The following is a 23,754-nucleotide window of genomic DNA, read 5'->3' on the forward strand; positions in this document are numbered from 1 at the left end:
TCAAATTTTGCTGCAAGGATGACTAGTTATGTATTTTCTGGAGATCGGCATCGCCATCAAATTTGAATGTGTACAAGGCTTGTCTTTGTGTGAGGCCGATCGGGTACATTCTGTGTACATTGACATCAATACCGCGAATCCTCATTGGTCTCTCTCCCTTCCAAATGGGTGTGATTCAGGGATTTGAACTTCACCAACACTGCAGACTCTAATGCTTCCAAAGTCAACATGTCGGACCTGACATATCAATCATTATTGATGAAATGCATCGGTTTACTTAGAATATAACTTGAAAGGGAATTATGTAGAAAAGACTGGGGTATGCACCTGAGAAATATAGATTCCATAGCGAAACATCCCCTTTCCCCGGACATACAAATGGTATGCAGTTGTCCCTACTTTGTTGGTGCATTTACAGGGGCGATTTTCAAATCGAGTAGTCTTCTCTTCTTCTTCATGGATTTTTTTTTTTGCAAGGTGAATGCAGAGCCGACAAGAGGAGTGCACGGCTGCCATGTCCACTAGGGCCTTAAAAGAAGCTAATGGACCTTTGTACTTCCATCTACATTAGGAACACATGCAATTTAAATGAGTAGTTTATTGCAGAAATTTCTTAAGGTCATAATATTATTTAATAGCAGAAATTGATGGACACTTGCAATATACATGGTCATCAATAATCAAAGAACCCACACTTGTGTCACTCAAAGTAACTGGTCATCATGGTGCATTATCTTACGAACGTTAAGCTGGTTGTTAAAAATCAAACCCAACAAATCTGAAGACCACCCAGGGCCATTCCATCTCTTCCCAAATGGATTCTATTTTTCTAAGTTTGACAGGAAATATTTGTAGAAACAACTGAAGGGATGAAGAAACAAAGGAACAAGACACACCCAAAAACGAAGTGTGACTAGGAAATGGAATTCTTGCCTAAAACAAGATCCAAGGACTGCATCAACCACCATATAATGGAATGCAATAACTAGCAAATGATGCAATTTTAAGGTGGCTAGAAACAATTGTGAATGCAAAAAGGCCTGCAAGACAAACTTCTTCTTTTGCATGCTATAGCTAAATGAATGGATGCCTAATATGGAATCTCATTTGGTGCACAAATCACAACAGATAGTTAAGGGATTAGGCACCATAAAGCAAAAATGCAAAGCATGGTGGCATCATATAAAAGGCTTTATAAAGAATAAAAGCTTTTAATAACTTATAAAACTAATGCCGTGTGAAACTGTGTTTAAGTTCTTATCATCAACTTCCTCCCTCATTTTGTTCACCTTAAAACGATCCTAGGAACCAGCCATCACTAAGTTCAACTCTGTTAGATGTGTGTATGTTATATCAGATATATGTATGTATATACATGGGCGTATACCAGATATTTGGCTTCTATATGAAGCCTCATGAGTCACACCTTGTTGGGCAATAGATGAGCTTTTGATCCATCTCTTTTCTTCTCTTCTTTCATTCTTCTCCTTTCTAACATGGTATCGGACTCAGGTACCTTCCTCCGGCCATCTCTCCGACCCCCTCCGCCATCTCTACACTTCACGGTCGTGCCATCTCTACACTTCACCACGTCTGTCTTCTTCCCCTTGTTTCATTTCTCTTTTCATTTCCTCATTCATACTTTCTTCCATCTTCTTCTGCGACAACCCCTAACCCCACTGACAAGCCTGCCAGATCGCTCCCGATCCACGCCCTGACCGGCCGGCACATCCACGACCGGCCGCCATCACTCGGAGACTCGGTGATCACTACCTTGTCGCCCCGCCTCCATCCTTTCCCCACGAATATAGCCTTTTGTGTCTTCTCCAAGCACATGAAGACAATTGAACTGACTCCATTCAAAAAGCAAGAGACATTGATGTAAGTTTCTTTGCACTTATGTGCTTAGGCTTGGTGATTAGAAATATCTATATATATATATATATATATGGATGTATGGGCTTAGTAGTGTGCTACACGAGATGCGTCATCGCAATCTCCATCATTCGATCGATGCGCTTGCCACGGCACCAACTACATCGACAGCGGCTCACTATCAAGCGTATTCTGATGGCGTCACGTTCTTCGCCATGTTGATGAAAGTAGCAGTACTTGCTCCCTCGCTCCTTCTATCCCCGACACCACTCCTTCCACGAGGCCTCTACTCTTCTTACGGCATTTGGCGCGGTTTGAGAAATGGGCTGGCGGCGACTCTATGGCCAAGATGATGATCCGCCGGATGATCACTCTTGATATTCATTTCTCGAGTTAGCGATCTTTCACCGCTCGGGCGATGTGGGACTATCTTGGCGTCGTTCTCGTGGTTCCGGTCGGGGCGCAACTTTACGCTTTATATCGGACTCTCTCGGTCTTCGGCGAGGCGAGGGACACACGTCGACCAGTTCTATAGTCGGTATTGTGCCTTATGGCGTCAGATTGATGCTCTGACTCCTCCCTATTGTGTTGTTCATGCTGCCCAGATCCTTACTTGTTCTGAGTCTTGCTCACGTCGTCGTAGCCATGATGAAACACGACCCGTATGTATGAGTTCATTATGCGCGGCTCGTCCCGAGTTTGAACAAACTCGGGCTCGATTACTACATGCTCCATCGGTCTCACTCTTTTGGATGATGCTTTCACCTATTTGTTCGTGGCTTGAGAGACTGCGTCTCCGAGCTACCTTCACAGGGGAGGTAGTGCTCTTGTTGTCCTCACATTCCTTACGCTCTTCGTCCTCATCTAGTAGACCCCCGAAGCACCTTCTGCCCTCATTTCGGCCTTCTTCTTCTACTAGGCGAAGCAGCACTCATGATTTGTCACTCACTGTGGCATGTTTGGTCATCATGAGCGCGAGTAGCTCGAAAGAGCATCGGCAGACTTCCAGCGATCTTTGCCTCCTTCGCCACCTCTTCTACCGCGCCTCACTTCACCAGCAGTACACTGCCGGTCTCTCCCGCTCCACCATCTCGCACATCACATCTTCTCCTTGCTGTCTCACGCGATCATCGATCTATCGCGATGTTTGCGCAGATCCGGCAGATCTCATCTAGCGGAGACTCCAGCGGCCATGCACAGTCGGGCTCGCAGTTCCTCTCGCTCCCGGTAGTTCCATCTCTTTGGCTTTTTGACTACGGTGCTCTCTTCACATGACTCGATGCCACTCATCTTCATCATTCTCATCCGCCATTTCATGTTACCGTGTTCGTCATCTAGCGATAGCACCCTCTCCATTATTTCATCTACTTTCTTTCTATTCTCCGTCTCTCTCATGTTCATCGTTTATCCATGAACACTCGTATGCGGTGTATGCTCGACTAACGTCGAGTTATGGTTGTCGTATCGTGTGCGAGTGCATCAGCGTGTGCGGGACCAAAGGTGATTGGAGCAGTCGCCGCCACGATGGAGTCTATGTGTTGGATACTCTTCATCTCGTCATCTTCAGCCTAAGTCTATTCATCATCGGCATCTACTGCATTTTTATCTCATCATATGTGGCATCATCGTCTTGATCACTTGTGTCCCTCATCATCACATCATCTCTTGTGCGCCTTGGCGCCTTAGGAGTCATGCTCTCCTTCCTCCTCGATGTTCTACTGTGTGGGTCGTAAGCTTGGTAAACATCTCCAGCGTCCTTATCCCATGAGTGTATCTCGCACTCATCGCACCTTTTTGAACTTATTCATTCTGATGTTTGGGGTCCCGCTCCTTTTGTTTCTAAAGGAGGTAACCGCTATTATGTTATTTTTATTGATGACTACACTCGCTTACTTTGGATGTACTTTATGCATAATCGTGATGGCTATTGTCTGTTGATCGATCTTTTATAGCCATGGTTCACACCACTTTTGTCGCCTCGACGAGATCTTTCGATCCGACTCGGGTGAGTGAATATATTTCTCGGGCTTTTCGAGGTTTCCTTTTACCTCGAGGGCACCTTACCCTCGATTATCATGTCCGGGCACATCCTCATCGGGGTAGCTGACATACAAGCATCGTCATATCTTAGAGACGGCTGCGATGCTTCTTTCTTCTTGGTGCTTTTTCTCCTCTCCACTGGCGCTATGCCTAGTGCCTACTGCTTTATCCAAATTAACCTTCAACCTTCCTCTCATCTTCTATGATCGCACCGGAGTGTCTTCATGGAACACCTCCCTCGCCATTCGATCATTCTTGTTTTTGGTTGTCGTTGTTTTGTTTTTCGCTCTCACCCCGGAGCGGACCAAACTCACGATCCGTCTCTTTGTGTCGATATAGTCTCTGAGCATAAAGGTTATCGTTGTTATGATCCTATTACCGTCAGATTCGTATCTCTCGAGATGTCACATTTGATGAAAGTCGACCCCTTTTATACCTCTCCTTCTTTCTACCGAGTCTCAACCTGCTCTTTCGGTTCCTCTCTCTTTTCTTTTCCCTACATCTCCCCATGACATCGTCGGCGTCTGCCTTCGCGCCTCCTCTCCTCGCTTCGCAGTCTTGAAAGCACTCTTACTAGATCCTCCTTCTCCACTATCTCGCTGAGTCTCTGCTGGTATCTACCTAACTTCCCGCTCTCTTCCCTCCTACTCACACGCCAGTGCGTTTATTTTACCATCGCCGAGATCCGCGTGACTCCACCAGTCAAGCAGCCCTCTCTCGGCGCCTCTCACACTGCTCCCGATCCGGCTGGGGTATCCCTCCTCCTCCTTTCTTTCTACGTGATCGCCCACTTTACATCCCCTCGCTCATTATGCTTCTTCTGCTCTAGTATCTCAGACGTGTCCATCGGCTGTGCCTACAAAGAGGCGCCTGACTCGCCTCGAGTGGCGGTACGCCATGGGCGAGAGAGCTCGATGCCTTGTATCTTGGACTCATACCGCGATATCGTTCCTCTCTCCTCCCCATTGCCATTCCCATTACTTGTCCGATCCAGGATCCATGCGAGACCCATTCCTGATGGGATCCCCGAGCGCTATAAATGGCGCTTGTTGCTCTCGTCGGTTTCGGTAGAGTATGGTCAGCCACTTCATGAGGAGACTTTTGGCCATCGTAACTCACATGCACACCGCATCGCACGTGTTCTGTCTGCCGTCACTTTAGTCGCTGTGGGTTCTTTCGTCATCCTGGCGTGAAGAGCAGCGCTCTTTCTTCTGCTGGGGACCTGAGGAGGAAGGTCCCACGCTACGCTCCTCCCTCTCGCCTTCGTGTGCCTCTGATTCTGCTTGCCGCCTTGCCGCTTCTATGGTCTCAAGCATGTGCGCTCGCCTGCGGGTTTGAGAGTAAGGTTTAGTACTGTGGCTGAGGCTGGCAGATTTACTCGGGCATCCGTGATCCTGCTGAGCCTTATGGCCGGTCTGCGCCTCACCGTGGGCCCGGACCACCATTCTTAGCAGACGTGAGACGAGCATGATTTCACTGCGGTGATGATTACTGCCATGTGTACTTTTGTGAAGCCAAAAGGCGGCGTGAGGAGACGTTCTTGACGCGATCTCGAGTCCGGCCGTTGTTTCGGCGTATCGAGATCTCATCCTCGTCCGCGATGGCTATCGCCTATCAGCAGCTACGCTACTCGATCTTCTTGTCGGGCTCGTCGCGACACTGCGTCGCGCGCTGCCAGCGGAGTTGCACTGGCGCCTCTCGAGGCTTCCTCGATGGGACTCGCCCACGGATCCTACTCACTTCTCGACATCTTGTGGGTAGTTTGGTATATCTGCTGCCAGACGTCGCGTCACAGCATTTCCTCATGTCACGTGCACATTCGGTCAGCGCGTTGTGGCTTCCCGCCTGCTGCATTATGGACATCTTCTTCGAGTACTTTGCGATATCTTACGTGCGGCATCGCCTCGCGAGGTTTTGTTCTACCTGCCACGACTCCACTTGACTTTGCTATTCACGGTGCTTTCGCGCTGCCTCACGATGGTCGAGTGCGTCGACATCGGGCTACCCAGTATCTTTCTTGCGTCTTAAACGAAACACTTCGTTACTGGAAGACTCAAAGCGGCCTGCTCGCTGCCAAACCAGGTGGCTTGGTGCCGAGGTTCGTCGCATTTAGCTCTACGATGCATGAGGTTCTTTGGATTCGCTCGATTCTACAGATTTTGGGCGCATCGATCCATTCTCCTATTCCTATTCCGCGTGACTAGCTATCTCTTGCTATCTTGCTTTCATATAGAAGACTAGCTGAAGTGACTAAAACATTTGACATTATATGCATAAGATGATCAAAATTGGAAACAGTACTTGGCTGAAGAGGAAGCTGTACAAAAAGGCTTGGGCCCAAGGTTGGCCAAGCAATGCCCTGAAACAATTAGTCAGCCCTTCAAAACCTTCTCTCTAGGAATCTCATTTCTTGAGAAGGGATATGTTTATATATTATTGATCAAGGTCAAGATCTTAAAATGATAGTAATGTGATTGTTAGATTATAACTATTTGTGTATGGATGGTCAATTACTTTAAATTACAATGTTTGGAAGCCAGGATAGTCCAATGTTGTTTATACCAGCTTCAAGGTAATCCAAAACAATGAAGATTGAAATATTGATAGAAAAATTAAGACAAAAACTATGATGCAGGGTCCCCAATATAACTGGCAGAATCTCATTTGTATACTAGAACACAAAAACCAATTAGGAAATCCATCTTATGAAAAAGATTTAGTCTAACAACATAAAGAATTTGTTTTAAAAATAGTGCACAAATGGGATTAAAAATTATATTGCAATGTAATCATTTAAATTGGCATGATAACTGACAGTGACAGACATTTTTGGTATTGAAAAAAACTACAGCAATAATAAATTGTGGTGCAAATCATTTTTATGGACAGCACCACAACAGGGAAACACACAAATTTGTTAATATTTTTCTGGTGTTTAGGATAGATTAAAAAATTGAGATTAGTGAAGAGCCATTAATTATAAGCTGCATTTAAGAAGGGAAAATTACCACAATGATTGATTATGTGCATCAGGATTAGCTGCCAAATGTTTAATAGTCTTTGCAACTAAAGCAACATCACTGAGCTGTTTGATATGTAAAACTGATTTCGGAGGAGCAAAATCAAGAATGTTTGGAGCACCAACTACAACTGGAACAGTTCCTGCAACATTACCAGATGAAAGGATGAAAAACTTAATCTCCACAACACATTCTTAAGTCACAAGAACATTGTAAAATGTCATCACAATCACCAACAATCCTATTCAAGAAACAGATTTCTCTTCATGCATGATTCATATAAAATATAACAGTGTAAAATTCAGCAAGTTAAATATCCTCTAATTAAAAGGAATTATGAATAAAGAAACCACAAGAAAATCAAAATAACAATAAAACAGTTTCTGTTTCAAAATCCAAGATAAAATCCTAGCATGTTTTCTTTAATTGAAGTGGTTTATCCACCTTTTCATCCTAGCATGTTTTTGGGAGTTGAAATAAATGCAAATAAGATAAACAGTATCATTGAAATTACCGTAAATCTTCAAAGCTGCAAGTCACAAACATAATGAAACATCTTAAAACGGTCAACTAACACACACCTGCAACAAGGGACTGAAAGAATTTTTCAGTAACATAATCTTCCTCATTGGAATTTTCGAATGCCAAGCTGAACTTGTAGCGCTTCAAAGCCTCGACTTTATCCACTGTAATGAGCAATAAAAGACAAATGGTCATAACAGCAACATTAAAATCTGGAATATTTAGGTGCTGGCTGTGGCCATGTGCTCTCATTGCACATAATATATTCACTCTTAAAAACTATTGAATGTTTGAATTGTGTTTTGATTTGGTAAAATGTGTATGTCCACTTCGGTTCGATTCAACACCCCTCTCATTGCACTATAATATATTCACTCTTAAAAAAACTATTGAATGTTTGAATTGTGTTTGATTTGGTAAAATGTGTATGTCCACTCATTGGTTGTCATAAAAAGTGATATGTAACACCGATTCGGTTTCGATTCAACCCCCACACACCCCCATACGTATCGGGGGTCTGAATCGGTCATACTTTGAAAGTGTGAATCATCCGATTCATGGACGATTCGATTTGAATCGACCGATTCACAATTCACACCGATTCCAAAAATACATTAAATTTGGGTTATTTTTGTGTTGTGCTTATCAAATTTTTTTAAAAATTTAAAATCTTATCTAATTTATAAGTTAAAAGCCCAAGCCCATAACCTCAAGTTATATTTAAAAACCCTAAAATTGTCAATGTTTCTCCTTCCCTCAATCAGCCGTCAAGATAGAAAGGCAACACCGGCTCCTTCTATCCCTAATTCCTTCTTCTCTAGTGATGGTCAACCTGATTCTTTTTCTCTGCCAGAGGCAACAAAGTGCACTGCTAGTAAGTTATCCTCCTCGCCCCCACTTTGGCATGGCTCCTAAAGCTAAAGATAAAAACTAAAAAGGTTGATGTTACATGGGAACATTGTTACAAGATTAATGAAAGAAGAATGAGATTGGAATGCAAGTATTGCTGAAATAAGTATTGGGGTGGTGTGATTAGAATGAAACATCATCTTGCCGGAATACAAGGTGAAGTTGCTGCTTGTAATGATGTTCCTATCGCAATTAGAGAGTTGTTCCAAAAGATTTTGAATGAAAAGAAAAGAAAAAAGAATGTTAGAAATGATTGTATTATGGAGATAGGAAGTTCAAGTGACAAATCAAAGAAGATCAATATGAAGCCTTTTCTCTTTAAAAATCGGAAGACACAACAACGAACCATGAATGAGCAACAAAGATTAAATTCACTCAGCCTATCGCAATTAGAGAGTTGTTCCAAAAGATTTTTGGATGAAAAGAAAAGAAAAGAGAATGATTGAAATGATTGAATTATGGAGATGGGAAGCTCAAGTGACAAATCAAAGAAGATCAAGATGGAGCCTTTTTCTCTTTAAAAAAATCGGAAGACACAACAACGAACCATGAATGAGCAACAAAGGTTAAATTCCTAGTCTATGTACAGTACAACATCCAACTTCAAATGAGGCAAATCAAGAGGCAAGAAAAGGGTGAAACCTATGATCCAATATGCTTATCGGATACGGATTCTGATAATGAGTGGATTACAGAGCAAGAAGAGCCTTGTTTACCGAATGATAATGCATGGATGGATGTACAAGAATACTTTAGCATTGAGGAAAGAGGTCAAACAAATAAAAGAAAGAGAGGTAATTTTTTGTTTAGGTTGTTAAACACCAAAAGATAAAAACAAATAAGCTGAAAGATAAGTGAAAACCAAAAAAGGCAAGGAATGTTCAAAAATGATCAAAACTATAACTTGCGTTAGTAATAATGAGACAGTTGATGAAAACAACCTGGTAGAGTGTGTTGAGCATTTGTAAAGATGATCCTTGAGACCCTATACTGCTTGCATGTTAACCGATTAAACTGCTTAGCCAAGGCAATGCACAAACCAATACTGCACCTCTGAGATGGGAACACAACGCGTCCAAATTAGTACAATCCCTTGCACACATTTGGTATTTTCTTATACCGAATTGTAACAAAGATTTTGTGGATTAATCAAATAATTGGATTACCTTGACTAGACCATAGAGGTAAGGGAATTCAAAAGCTTCAGATTATCAGCTGGGTTTAAAAGTGAGATCAACTTTGCTATAACCTGCAAACCCGCATCACCATAGGAAAACATCAAAAACTAAAGTTGGCATATTTACGAATACAGCATTAAAGGCAAATAATAAACTCATAAACTTAATGTTCAAAGTTTAGCTGAGAACTATCACAAACATTGAAATGAAATGCATTACTCATTCTGTAGTTAACGCATTTTCATAACACTGACAAAGAAAGAATTGTATCAATTCATGACAAGCCATAGCGGTAACATATCAACTGGAACTAGGCTTAACCAATATAAGTAACCATGGCTTGTGCTTCAATGGCCAATGATATTAACTGCAAATAAAGGAAAACTCACTTTTTTATCTCTTGTGTATAAAGAATCTAATAGCACTTTTTTTATCTCTTGTGTATAAACAATCTAATAGCAACACATGATCGTCAGCATTCAATGCCTGCTTAAGCAATACATGCACCGAATCTGCACTTGGGAGTTTCATCATGGGAGAGATATCTTCACTTATGCTCTTCACCATTTCACTGTTAGCTAAATCAAGACTTGCAAGCTTCTCTTCCATTGTTGGCTCATTAATATCAAATTGTTCAGCCTCTTCAAGCATTAGCTCTGAAATACACACTATAAGTTAACTTGGAACCAAGCATCAAGAAGGTGAATAGATATCTATTCACCCAACTCCAAAAGAACAAATTTAAGAAGCCATATGCATTCAAAAAAGAATTACACTTGGTAAAAGTGTACCTTTACACATAGCAAAGGTCAAGCAAGCTCTCCAACAACAATATCATTTTTAGATGCACAAATCCTTCATTATCCTATTCAAAATTTAATATGCTAAAAGAAGATTATAATAAAGGTCAAAAATATGCTCCCAGCAACAAGGATAAGACCAGTTAATTAGTTGCACAGTTCGTGGGTAACGAAGTTACAGTAGAGCATCTCACTTCTAATGATGCATATTGCTTTTGTGAATTCTTCTAGGGACTCTACAAATCAGAATATAACTTGTAAGGAACTTTGCGATTTCACATATGTCCTAATCACATGATTAGATACCATAAGATAAAAGTAATAGTCCTCTTATATATATAAGAGGACTATTACTGTATTATTCAATCCAATGATTTATCGCTGCATAATTCAACCTTTCTTTGTGTGTCCAAGTCAATGATCAAAAACAGTTTTTGGAATAAAAGCAACTTGACAATCTCATCATGCAGAAAGAACAAACTTTTTAACTTGATTATGTAAACAAAATGAAGCAAATGCACACAGAAACAATTGAAGTAGGTATACATGCACAACTGGTGGGCTGCACAAGTGGGAGGAGCACACACAACAAAAGAAAAAGAAGAAGTAGAAGAAGAAGAAAAGAAAAAGGGGAGTTTGTAGGCCATTGCACAAGTTTGGTATCCTTACCGGAGTGTAAATTCCCTCCACTTGTATCATCTAAATCTAGTGCTTTCTGCTTCTTCACTTTTTTCTTTTTCCTAGGCCCAGAAGTTGCTTCCATACTAGGATTTCTGGAATTCATATTGACTACAAATTCAACTGCAATGAATTAAAAATCAAATAAATATCAATGGATCAAAGAAATTACTTATTAACAGGATTTTTAGATTACACTTTGTATGGAGTGGAATTGATACAAGAGGGAGAGTTAAGCTCTGTCAGAGGAGCAGGCTGTTTTAGAGTTTCATATTTGGGAATTTGCAGAGAGCTCACAGACCATAACTCGAAAATTTTTATCAAGCCCCTTATTAGATAGATTTTGCACTTGAGCCCTTCCGTAATAAACTAACAAACTTCCATCAAACCCCTATTTCAAATCAAATTTACAATTAAATCATTTTCTTATAAACTATTAATAAGCTATTACAACTACCTAAGAGATATAGCAATATTCAATTAAGCCTTATCAGACATTACAACTACTAAAGTCTGTCACATAGCTCAGTACATCTAAACTCTTTTTGAGTTTTATCAAGTTTAAGTCTCAGTTCATTTGTGTTCTGACTCCCTTAGTAACCACATTCTAGTGGTCACGAACAACTCAGCTAGTTAGACAGCCCGGTACAAATATAAAATTTACCCTCAAGAGATACAAGGCCTACTAGCAACATGCTTAACCCATATGCCTAATGACTACAAGTTCACAACTTTTGAATACTAAATAATAGGTCGCCTGACTCAGATGCCCATTTTTTATTCTAACTTTTCCAACTTAATACCAGCCTTCAAAAATTTGAAATATAGATAACTCTGTTTTACACAATTACATATTTACAATAATTGTGAAATTATATTAAATAACATTATCAATTATTAATTACAAGTAAATATCAATCATCAACTCGAAAAAAAAAATAAAGTTTTTGTCACAAACTATTCATTTTAATTGATATTGATTATTTGGAGGTTAAAATTCCTTGTTAAACAAATTTAGATTTCAAAAGAACACAAACCAAACACCCCTTCGATGAAAAGCTAGGCCATGACTAAATAGAACAAGAATCTTAAGTTTTGGATTTTTTTTCTTTTTCAACCTAAAGTTTGAACTGGATTGGGTCTAAACTTGAACTTGATCAAAATGGCCGGAGTTCAAACATACTTCTATATGATTTGATATGACTTGGGTAATATAGGGCCAAGCTATACAATAAAATTGGATAAGTATATTTGGTTAAAAGATGAAAGTCGAGAAGGATGAAGGAGATGCATTTGGCACTTTTTTCCTTTGAACAAATTGAATATCATTGTATGAAAAACAGAGTGCTTGACTCTCTAAAAAAAAACCCATATTCTCATATTAAAAGTCAAACAACCAAAAAAAAAAATGAAAAATATTCTCCTTTACCCTCTATATCTTAAAAAATAAAAAAATAAAAAAAAACATCTAAGACTAAGTAATTGATCAACTAAATTGGAATAGCTAACTTTAACATAAATTTCACTATTATTCATAGGAAATAACTTCTTTTCTTGAGCACAAAGTAATAAAACTTCTTATGCTTTTGACTTATGAAATACAACATTGATAAAGATTAAAGATAGGAAACCATACACAACTACAATTCATTTAAGAAGATAATGTCATTCTTACAAAATTATAAAGAAATAAATCATTATTAATAATTATGCTTTTAATACAAGATTCCCTCACGACCCCTCCAAAAACCCCCCTAACCAAACAAGCCCTAAAGAGATTTGCCTGAAATATTTTCATTTTATTATTATTTTTTTATATTTTAAAAATGTATTTTACGGTATAAAAATAACCTATTCCACTCTTTTTTATTAGTTTTATTATTATATTTTTTTGATATATGGACTAGGATTTCAACCTTGATTTTTGGTAGAGAAGGGATGAAACATTAATTACTATTGTAATTTAATGATTATTTCATATTAAAAAAATTAAAGATAATACTTTGAATTAAATATTTTGCATCCCAACCAAAAATAATTCAGTGGCTTTGTAATTTATTTCCTAATATATTAAATTTATTACAGGATATTGAAAATCGTGGGAATATCTTGGTTTATCAAATAAATAAAACTAAATAATTATAAGAAAACTTTACCAAAATATACAATATATGTGTGTATCGTATATCATATGATTTTTTTTTGAAATTACACAGATATATTCAAGAATTGATAAATAACATATTAATTTTTAGTAAATATATAAATTGATATTTATCTCAACCAATGACGATAAAATTTCAACTGACAAAATTCTAGCGTTATGTATACAAATGGCTACAAAATTTTATCGTTTTGCAAGAAAGAAATAGTTGACGAAACTCTTATATTTCTTAGTCGGTTTTCTTATTTATATGATCCCTTCTATTTCTTTGTTTGTTCGTCCTCATCAATCCTCTTCCTTCTTCAACAACCTCTACAATGCAGTCTGATTTTAATCTCATTTCACAAACTCTTTTAATGGAGTCTTATTCTAACCTCTCAGTCTTGCAGCGTCAAAACAGTAATATTTGGGCCCAGCGTGCTCATTTGTCGTGGATCAAAGATGGCGACAAGAATACCGGCTTCTTCCATGCTATGACTAGATTTCGTGCTCATAATAATTTCATCTCTCAGGTCGACGATTTTTTAGGCAATCGGTGTCAGGATCATTCCAGTATTGAGAATGCTTTTCTTGACTTTTATAAAAATCTCTGGAGTGCACCGACTGTCGACTCGGTCAATATTTTTGATACCTTCCCTGGTACCCTCCCTTGCATCTCATATCTCCACACTGAATCTCTCATTAGGGAAGTCACTAACGAGGAAGTCTTTCAAGCCATCTTAGACCTCCCCGCTGATAAGTCTCCTGGCCCTGATGGTTTTAGCGTGGAATTTTATAAAAACTTTTGGCCTGTTATCGGCAATCATTTGTTTTTGGCCATCCATTTTTTCTTCGATAATGCGGTTCTTCATTCCTCATGGGGTAAAACATTCATTGCTCTTGTCCTCAAGAAGGATAGACCCAAGACGGTGTCGGATTTTTGCCCCATCTCTCTTTGCAACGTGAATTTTAAAATTATTTCCAAACTTCTGGCCAATCGCTTGAAGCTTGTTCTCCCTAATCTAATAGGTAGAGAGCAGGCTGGTTTTGTGTCTGGCCGGTGCGCGTTCGACAATATTATTGCAGCACAAGAGATTGTTCATTCTTTAGAAACTGATCTTAAAAACCCCCCTAGGATGATTATTAAGCTCGATATTGAAAAAACATACGACACCGTTAATTGGAGTGCAATTCTTGCTGTTCTGACTCGTATGAACTTCCCAGCGCTTTGGATCTCCTGGATTTCTACTTGTTTACAATCGTGCTCTTTCTCTCTTCTTGTGAATGGTACCACTTCCCCTTGGTTCTCTTCGTCCAGAGGAGTGCGCCAAAGGGATCCCATTTCGTCTTACTTATTCATTATGGTGACTCAAGTTCTTACCTCTTTGTTCAATTCTGGCCTTGTTAACGGTTCGATCCCTGGTTTTGACCAAACTCTTAATTCTAATTTTAATCATCTTATGTTCGCCGATGACTTAATTGTTGTTACCCAAGCCTCTAGACGTGTCGCCCGGAGCATTAACCAGTGTTTAGATGTTTACGGGTCTTTCTCCGGTCAACGTCCTAATTTTTCCAAGTCTCAGGTCTTCTTTCCCTCTTGGTGTAATAAACACGTGTCTTCTCATATCTGTTCTATCTTAAACCTTTCCCAAGCTTCCTTCCCTTTCAAGTATCTTGGAATTTTCATCTCGCCCAAGCATCTTGCCGCCTCTACCTTTAACCCCATGGTTGAAAAAATCAGACACCAGTGTAACCGTTGGAGTAACTTCAATCTTTCCACCGTTGTGAAAGCCATTTTAATTAATTCCTCTCTGCTCTCCATTCCCACTTATTACCTCTCTGTTTATTCTATTCCTGAGGGTGTTATTTCTGAGATCACCAAAGCTGTTAGGAAGTTTTACTGGAGTAGGAATGGCAATGGAAAGGGCATCCATAATGTGAGTTGGAAAATTATTAGCGAAGGTAAGTCTGAGGGGGGAATTGGAATCAGAAATCTATCTCTTGCTAAAATTTCTCTTTTGGCCAAGCACGTTTTTGGCTATTTAAACAAGGCGGACAAGATTTGGGTCGATATTGTGTGGAATAAATACGGTTATCTAAACTTTTGGAACAACTCTGCACCCGTGAATTGCTCGTGGTTTTTCCGTAGTCTTTTTAAAGCTGTTGTGCACATTAAACCCTTTTGCCGTATTATTTCGATCAACCCTGCTCATGCTTCCTTCTTTTGGGACCCGTGGATTTTTGACATCCCGATTGCCGTTAAACCTACATTTTTAAACATGAGTATCGATGAGTTTTCGCTTTCCATTTCTGATGTTATCGTTGGTGATCACTGGTGTGAGGCTGGTCTGCTCCATGTGTTTGGCCCTAACTTGAATCTACATGATCTGAGGCATTCTTCTATTGACTTTATTTCTTGTAATCATTGGATGTGGAATCCTCCTACCAAGAAACACAAAATCTCATCCTCTGTATACACACACTTAAACCAAAGTACTCCTCTGGAGGTTGTTTGGCAGGGCTGGAGATTGATCTGGGAACTTCGCATTGCTCCCAGAGCCAAACACTTTATGTGGACCCTATTCCATGGTCGTTTGTCCACTTCTAATTTTTTATATAATTTGAATCTTGGTCCTGACAATCCTTGTGTGCTGTGTGGTTCCTTCCCCGAATCCATTGATCATCTTTTCTGCCATTGTGTCAAAGCCAAGCAGGTTTGGTCCTATCTTAGTTTGAAAACTAATACGTGTATTCATTTTCCAAACGGTTTCTGTTCAAGGCTCTGGCTCACAGAGGGAAGTTACTCAACTTTTATTATTTCTGCCATCTCTGCTACCGCTTGGATGATCTGGAAAACTCGCTGTGATATCATTTTTCGTAATGCTCGATTCAATGTTCCTACTGTTGTATGCAGAGCAATTGCCCATGTGCAGGAACACATCGACAATAGAGGGAGCTTATTCGGACAAAAGCTTATTTTGAACAACCTGTCCAAGACTGATGACTTCATCTTGTTCTCATACACCAATGTCCATCAAGCATCCAAGGTATGTTCTGTGGGATTTTTCATCTCCAATACTAACTATGTCATTCAATTTGCAGGTTGCCACTCGTTTGAGCTGGAGGATTCGTCTATGGAGGAACTCTCTGCGCTCATTACTGCTCTTCAATCAGCCCAGAACTATCGCTTGCGCATCAAGCATATCTTCGTTCACACTCCCACAACGGCAATTATAATCAAGAATCCTGACCCAGTCATCACTTGGAGATTCAATCCTCAGATTGCCAATATTAGACAATTCTTGAATGACCATGAGTCCCCTGACATTCACTGCATTCCTTGCCACTAGATGAAGCCTGCCGTCCAATTAGCATCACTCGGCCTCAACCTCTCCTCCTTAAATCTCTTCCTATTTGGATGGGACTTTCCTCGGTGGATTATGACCGTGTTCAATGAGACCGGATTTCATTTCTAGTGTCCTTGTTTAGTTGTTTCAATTCATTTGTCTTTTAATTCTTGTTTTGTTTTTTGTATTTCTTCCTAGTTTCTTCTAATATATTAGCCCTTGAGAAAAAAAAAAACCTCTACAATGCCAGGTTCAACCATCCAACAAACTTTACTTGTTTATTTTTTTAATATTTTAATTTTTTTAAAAAATTAAAATTTAATGCTTTTTTGGGTGTTTGTTTGATGGTTGCATTGAGATGTTTTTTTCACTAGTAAGTCGGTGAATAATGGCTTTCTTTTAAAGATCATGGCCATGACAATAAAAAGAAGATATTAATTAAAGACAGTATGGTAAAATCTTTGTTTTTTCATAAGTTTAAATATATTAGAATATGTTGAGTTCATATATGCATAAAATGTTTTTTTATTTTTTGACAAAGGTGAACAAATATTTCTCAAAATAGTTTTGGTCAGGCTTCCTAAGAATATTGTTATTTTATTCTTTCTAATTAGATTTTTTTTTTATTTCAGCCATCAAAAGAAAACTTAAATGGCATAAATTTTTATTTTCAACAAAATATTAAATAAAGTTAATATTATGTTTTGTAGTTATTGTGGTCGTTTTCGTAAATAATGGTTGGCCCTGTCGCTTCTAGGTTGTTGAAGATGGGTAAAAGAATGATAAATATGACTCATTCTTTTGTGGAAAATCATAAGCTATTCATATGTCTTTTATTTATTTATTTATTTATGTGTTTATGGTAAATGTGGAAACCAACAATGGATTTGAAAAGAATAAAAAAATGGCCAAGAAATATTTGTAAAACGACTGGGCATGATATTTGAAATTTTTATGGAAATTGTTTTTTTGTATTTTTTTATTTTTGATGTTTTTGATAAAGAGATTTGCATGAAATATATGTTGGATTATGGACCAACATAATCTAAAGGACAATTAAGATCTTTGTCGTATACATGTGATATTTTGGGCCATTTATAAGATGGATACTTTTCTATTTAACCATGTTATGGGCTCTTAGATCCACTTTTCAAACTTACTCAAGTTATCCCATTGGGCTTGGGTACACCCAAAATGTGGCATATTAATATATACGCTTATGCTATGTTTGTGGTGGTACGTGAAAAGTTGAGATAAAGGATTCAACAAACTCTAGCTTAGGGATGCAAGTGGGGCGGGGAATCCCCGTTCTCTCTGGGGCGAGGATTCCCCGAAACATCCCCCGTCAGAGGAGGGAAAAATTCCTCCCAGCCTAGCCGGGCGGGGGCGGGGAATGCTCTCCCAGCCCCGCTCCCCGCAGGGCACGGGGAATTCCGTGCCTGCGAGGATTCCCCAACAAAAAAAATATATTATATATTTTTAGTATATTTATTAAATATTATTTCAACATTAATATAATATTATATATAATCAATAAATATTTATTTGTTAATATTTTTTAGTTATTAATAAGTTTTAGTAAATATAACTTCCATATTTAATAGAAACTTAATTAAAAATAACTGAGTTCAAATATAATTGTAACAATAAATTTGAAATAACGTTATATATTATAAATATTATTTTTTCAATCCATTAAATATTTAAACTTTTGCTCATACAACTTATTAACTATTTATATTTATATATTTCATTAAAATATATTTATTTAATAAAATCTTAAATTATTTTAATAAAATTATTATATAATATATTTACAAAATTAAAATTCAAACTAATAAAATTAAAAATTAGTGTTACTTTTAATACTTGGAGATAATTATATGAAAAATTGTTTTAAAAATTTCAATCAAAACTTTTTATTTCCTATTATAGATAAATATGTTATATTAAAATTAAGATTAAATTGATTAATTTATCAACTTTATTGAAATCTCAATTTGTAAGTAGAACATCTCTTATGAAATCTCAACTTGTAAGTAGAACATCTCTTATGAAATCCCAACTTCCGTAGTTCCCCATCTTTTGTTTTCTTATACATTAAATAATACTTATTTTGATAAATATTTTGTTTATTTTTTTTTAATTTCATATATGATGTGTTACATGTGTAATTAGGAAAAACAATTTGGTGGAATAAGAATTCCTCGTCCTGCGGGGGAGTGAGTGGGGGGAATCTCTCCCCACAGGAATCCCCACCTCGTGGGAAGCGGTAATGGGGATGGGATCCCATTCCCTACCCCGCCCCGCCCCACTTGCATTCCTACTCTAGCGGCACCTTTCTTGTTTTGTAGCAGGATACTTCTGATGGCAAGAATTCTAGTATTATCATCCTATGATAGGAACATAGATTAGTTATTTGATGGCATGTATCATGATTTCACAATCTTTACAACGTAACATCTTTTATTATATCGTTTTACAATATAATTCATATATTATGATTTTTTTTTATCTTTGACTTAGTTGCCAGTCAAAGGGGTCATTGATTGTGATGAGAAATTCCCAATTGTATCTTAGGATTTTAAGAAATAGATCTATTTTCTCTAACTTTGTTCTGGGATCTTTTGGTTAAATTAATTTAATTTTTGTATATGTTAAAATGGGATGAGGAGCATGTAAGCCTCGATTTTTGGTAGAGAAAGAATAAAATATTAATTACTGATGTAACCTAATTATTATTTAAAATTAAAAAATTTGAATTAAAATATCTGTTAAAACAACCTACTTAAAATTTTTTTTCATAAAACAAATACTGAGTATTTTATTTTATTTTATTTTATTTTTTTTTGAGAAAAAGTGGATAAACCACATGCATTAATAAGAAGGTGCCAACAGTCGACCCACCAGAAGTGGGAAAAAACAAACACAGGACATAGCAAAAAAGACGCAAAAAGAAAAACACAAGGCATTAGGGGGACAGACCCCTCCTAGGCAAGAAAAACATCAGAACACTATCCCTCACTTTGAGAAAGAACCAGATCTGACTGAGCCCCCTGCTCCAAGTCATGAGAGGAAAGGAAATCAAGGCTTCTTCTATGCTTGCCACTTGGTTCCTCCAATTTAGCTTTCTTCGAGTTAGGAGCTGCATTGATCCACATAAGCACCAAATGAATAATTTTAATGATGACAGAAGTAGCAGATGAACAAGCACAATCAAAAATGCGCGCATTTCTTTCCAACCAAATATTCCAAGTTACGGCTCGAAGGAGCAAATCCCAACAGGAAATAAGAGATTTATTAAATTGGGAGCGCCAATTCCCCCACAGGTCTAACAGGAAATTAGGCCTGCGTTGATCTCCAAATAATTGGTAGAAAAAACCCCAGATTTGAGAGGCCATCGAACACTGGGTGAGAAGATGATCGGCAGATTCCACCTCTGTGTGACACATCACACAGGTGATATCATGAAGGACATTACACCGCCGATCGGCAAGGTTTTGTAGGGTAAGAATTTTGTTATCCCAGTCCAACCAATTAAAGAGGTTAACTTTCCTAAGACAACCACCTTTGAGAATGGAGGGAGTCCACCTACAGCGGAGCCCTCCATCATTCAAGAATTGATAAAAGGATTTGACAGAAAACATCCCATTAGAGGAGAGTTTCCAATGTCGACCGTCCTTGATCGTACTATTCTGAAAGCGAAAAGTAGTAATCAAACTACCCTCCCGAGGGAAATCCCCAAAAGGGAAAGCTAACTCCCAGTTAAGCAAGTACCTGACCGTACCCTCCTTGTCCCTGGAAGACTCAAAAGATGAGGCCAAATATCTGCAGGGGCACGTCCCTCCACCCAATTATCAAGCCAAAAGAGCGTGGAAAAGCCCCCCTTAACCGAAGAGCTAATATTTTTCCGAAAAGCTGGTAAGACCTTGAGAATACCATTCCAAAAGACCGATCTTCTACCATACTGCTTATGGTAAAGATTTCAGGTTGGCCTACTACCAAAGTAATTTTCTCAAAAATTCTCACCCCCACACCAGCGACCACCCAAGATGATCTTCCACCACCACTTACCGAGAAGAGCATTATTAAACACTTCCAAGTTGAGGATATTCCAACCCCCTTGCTCTCTGGATCTGCACAATCTCGCCCAGCTAACTAAGCGAATTTTGGGATGATGCAGGTCCGGACCAGACCCTAGGAAATCTCTCCTGATTTTGTTAATGCTCTTAATCACCCAGCGAGGCAACTTGAACAAGGACATCCAATAGGTGGGAATAGAAGTAAGAACAGAGTTCAACAACGTTAATCTTCCCCCTAAGGAAAGTAATTTAGATTTCCAAAGTGCTAGTCTGGATCTAATCTTATCGATTAGGATATCCCAGTCTTGCTTCCGTGGCCGCCCTCCAGAAATAGGTATCCCAAGATATGTCAACGGGAGAACGCCAACCGAGCAATGTAGCGTCTTAGCTAAAAAGGCTTGAGGCTCCATATTTTTTTGTGAAGAATAAAGACATGTCTTCTCAGAATTAACAGCTAGACCCGAAAGCCCCTCAAAAACATATAGAATCAACTTAATAATCCTAAGATCTTCCACCCCTCTAGTAGACATAACCAGGAGATCATCTGCATATTGTAGATAGCACATTTTGATACCAGAGTCCCCAATTGGGATCCCATGGAGAATCCCCGTGCTAAGAGCATGATTAAACATAGAACTTAATACATCCACTATAAGCGCAAAAAGAAAAGGGGAGAGAGGATCCCCCTGTCGCAAGCCTCTACGGTAGCGGACGTACCCAGTTTGGACGTTATTAACAAGGAATTTAGCCTTGGAAGAGGCCAGAATGGTTCTAATCCAGCTAATCCATCACTCACTGAAGCCTTTGGCTTTCAACAGCTCTAATAGGAAACCCCACTCAACAGAGTCAAAGGCCTTAGAGAAATCAACCTTAAGAATAAGACCCAAGAGTTTATGCTTCTGCATATAGAAAATAAGTTCTTGAGCAGTTGCAATATTGTCAGTGATACATCTTCCTTTGATGAACGCTGACTAAGTTGGATCAATTAAATCATCAATTTTAGTGCTAAGCCTGTTAGCAAGGATTTTGGTGATGATTTTCAGCGAACAATTAATCAGACTAATTGGTCGATAGTATGAGGGGTTTTGAGGACATTGCTGCTTGGCAATCAGCGTAATATTCGACCAATTAATCTTTTCTAAGTTGGCACGCTCCCAATAAAAATCCTCACAAAGCAAAAATATGTCTGTCTTAACAATGTCCCAAAATTTCTGGAAAAACAACATTGGAAGCCCATCCATACCAGGTGCCTTATCCGCACTCATGCTAAACACCGCCACTTTTATTTCCTCAAGAGTAAAGGTGGCATCAAGATTAGATAAATTGTGCATACTCTTATCCCCTAAGAGTGCATTCCAGTTGATCTGATGTCTATATGTCAGCTCAGTTCCATAAAGATTTTGGTAAAAGGAAGTGAAAGTTTTTCCAATACCATCAATGTCTTCCACCCGAGTATTATCTCGCAAGACCCAAGGAATAAAATTTCGATTTCTCCTCCCATTCGCAACTGAGTGAAAGAATCTCGTATTTTCATCCCCTTCTTTAATCCAATTCATTCTGGCTCTTTGCTTCCAATAAATTTCCTCTTGCTTGAGGATCACCCCTAACTCAGTCTTCAGATTAATATCCACATTAACCTCTAGGGGGGTAAGCGTATGAGCTTCTCTGGCGTGATCCAACAAATCCAAATCATGCAAGAGCCCAAGCTTCTTTAGCTTGATGGATCCAAACTCAAATTTTGCCCAGGATTTGAGACTCGCCTAATTCGGGCGATTTTCTTGGCTAAGATGAAGGCTCCACACCCACATGGGTGAAGGGAGCCCCACCAATCCCTGATAAGACTATCAAAATTGTCAGACAAACACCAAGCATGCTTAAAGCGGAAAGATTTAGGAATAGGAAGATGAAACCCCACCTCTAGTCTAATTGGGACATGATCTGAGCCAAGTTTGGGCAGACTATTCTGTAAGACCTTGGGGAATAGAGTGATCCAATGAGAATTAACTAAAAATCTATCGAGCTTAACCCAAATCGGAGCTGATTGACCATTAGTCCAAGTAAACCGCTTTCCATTGGATGGGGGTTCCAATAAATGAAGGTCACTTAAAAAAACTTGTGCTAATCTAATGTCTTCACGATTAGCGACCCCACGTTAGGTTGACAGGATCTAATTTCGTTCCAAAAACCCTGCTTCAGGTTCCTAGCATTGTGTCCATATACAGAAGTGCACACCTAGGTAATATTATTTGCCCTATTTTTAAATTCGACAGATAGGCAAAAAGAGCCAACATGAAGCACATTACCCTCAAATAGCAAATTGTTCCAACCCACAATAATTCCCCCCGCAGAACCAAGGGCGGGTAGGAAAGCAAAATGCTCAAGACGAGACCCACCGATGGATCTCCACAGGGTCATGTCCACACTACTTAATTTTGACTCTTGTAAGCAACAAATATCCGCATGATGGAGATTAAGAAAATCTTTAACTAGGAAACGCTTAGAAGGCGGTCCTAGTCCACGCACATTCCAATTAATAATGTTCATAAAAGCACTAGTTATTTCCTGAGGAGGACCTCAACAGAATGGTCCTCTCCCCATCACCTAGGGTGACTGAACGAGTTGATTCAAGCATGCGAATATGTGCAAAACATTTTTCTTGATGATGCAGAGTATCAAAGGAAATACCACAGGCGTTGCAATAATTAAGCAATTGGACATCAGTCCATTCCGAAATAAGAAGAGGGTTGGAAGCAGTACCTTCTAAAGGCGAGGTAGAGATCCCCTTCTTCTTCACTGAACAGGGTGGCTGTGAAACAAAACCCGCCTCCTCGTTCCATCTAGGTGAGGATTTTTTCCTGCGTTCACTTCTTCTGGTTCCCTGACTTGGGTCATCAGCTTGACCATTAAGCAGCAATCTGCGAACCATCTCCTCGAAGTCAGACCCTGAATCATCAGTATGTCCGCTATCAGTGCTATAAGTCTCTTATTCAGATTCTTTATTCTCATGGATATCAGTTCCCTGTAGGTTATCATCCTGTTGATCACCCTCCCATGGCTCAAGTTGATCAAGCGGGTTAGACCCTGAATCATTAACTGATCTAGCAGTAGTGTCAGCTGAGAACATAGTCGGGACAAGGGTCTAAAACCCATGGAGAAAAGC

The 23,754-nt window shown here is 39.0% G+C and overlaps 1 pseudogene; it reads right to left on the reverse strand.

Moving 5' to 3' along the window:
* LOC120268624 lies at positions 1-9,629 on the reverse strand (annotated as a pseudogene).
* Positions 9,630-23,754: the final 14,125 nt, after the last annotated feature.

This window comes from Dioscorea cayenensis, chromosome 9 (assembly GCF_009730915.1).
Source record: "Dioscorea cayenensis subsp. rotundata cultivar TDr96_F1 chromosome 9, TDr96_F1_v2_PseudoChromosome.rev07_lg8_w22 25.fasta, whole genome shotgun sequence".
NCBI lineage: Eukaryota > Viridiplantae > Streptophyta > Magnoliopsida > Dioscoreales > Dioscoreaceae > Dioscorea > Dioscorea cayenensis.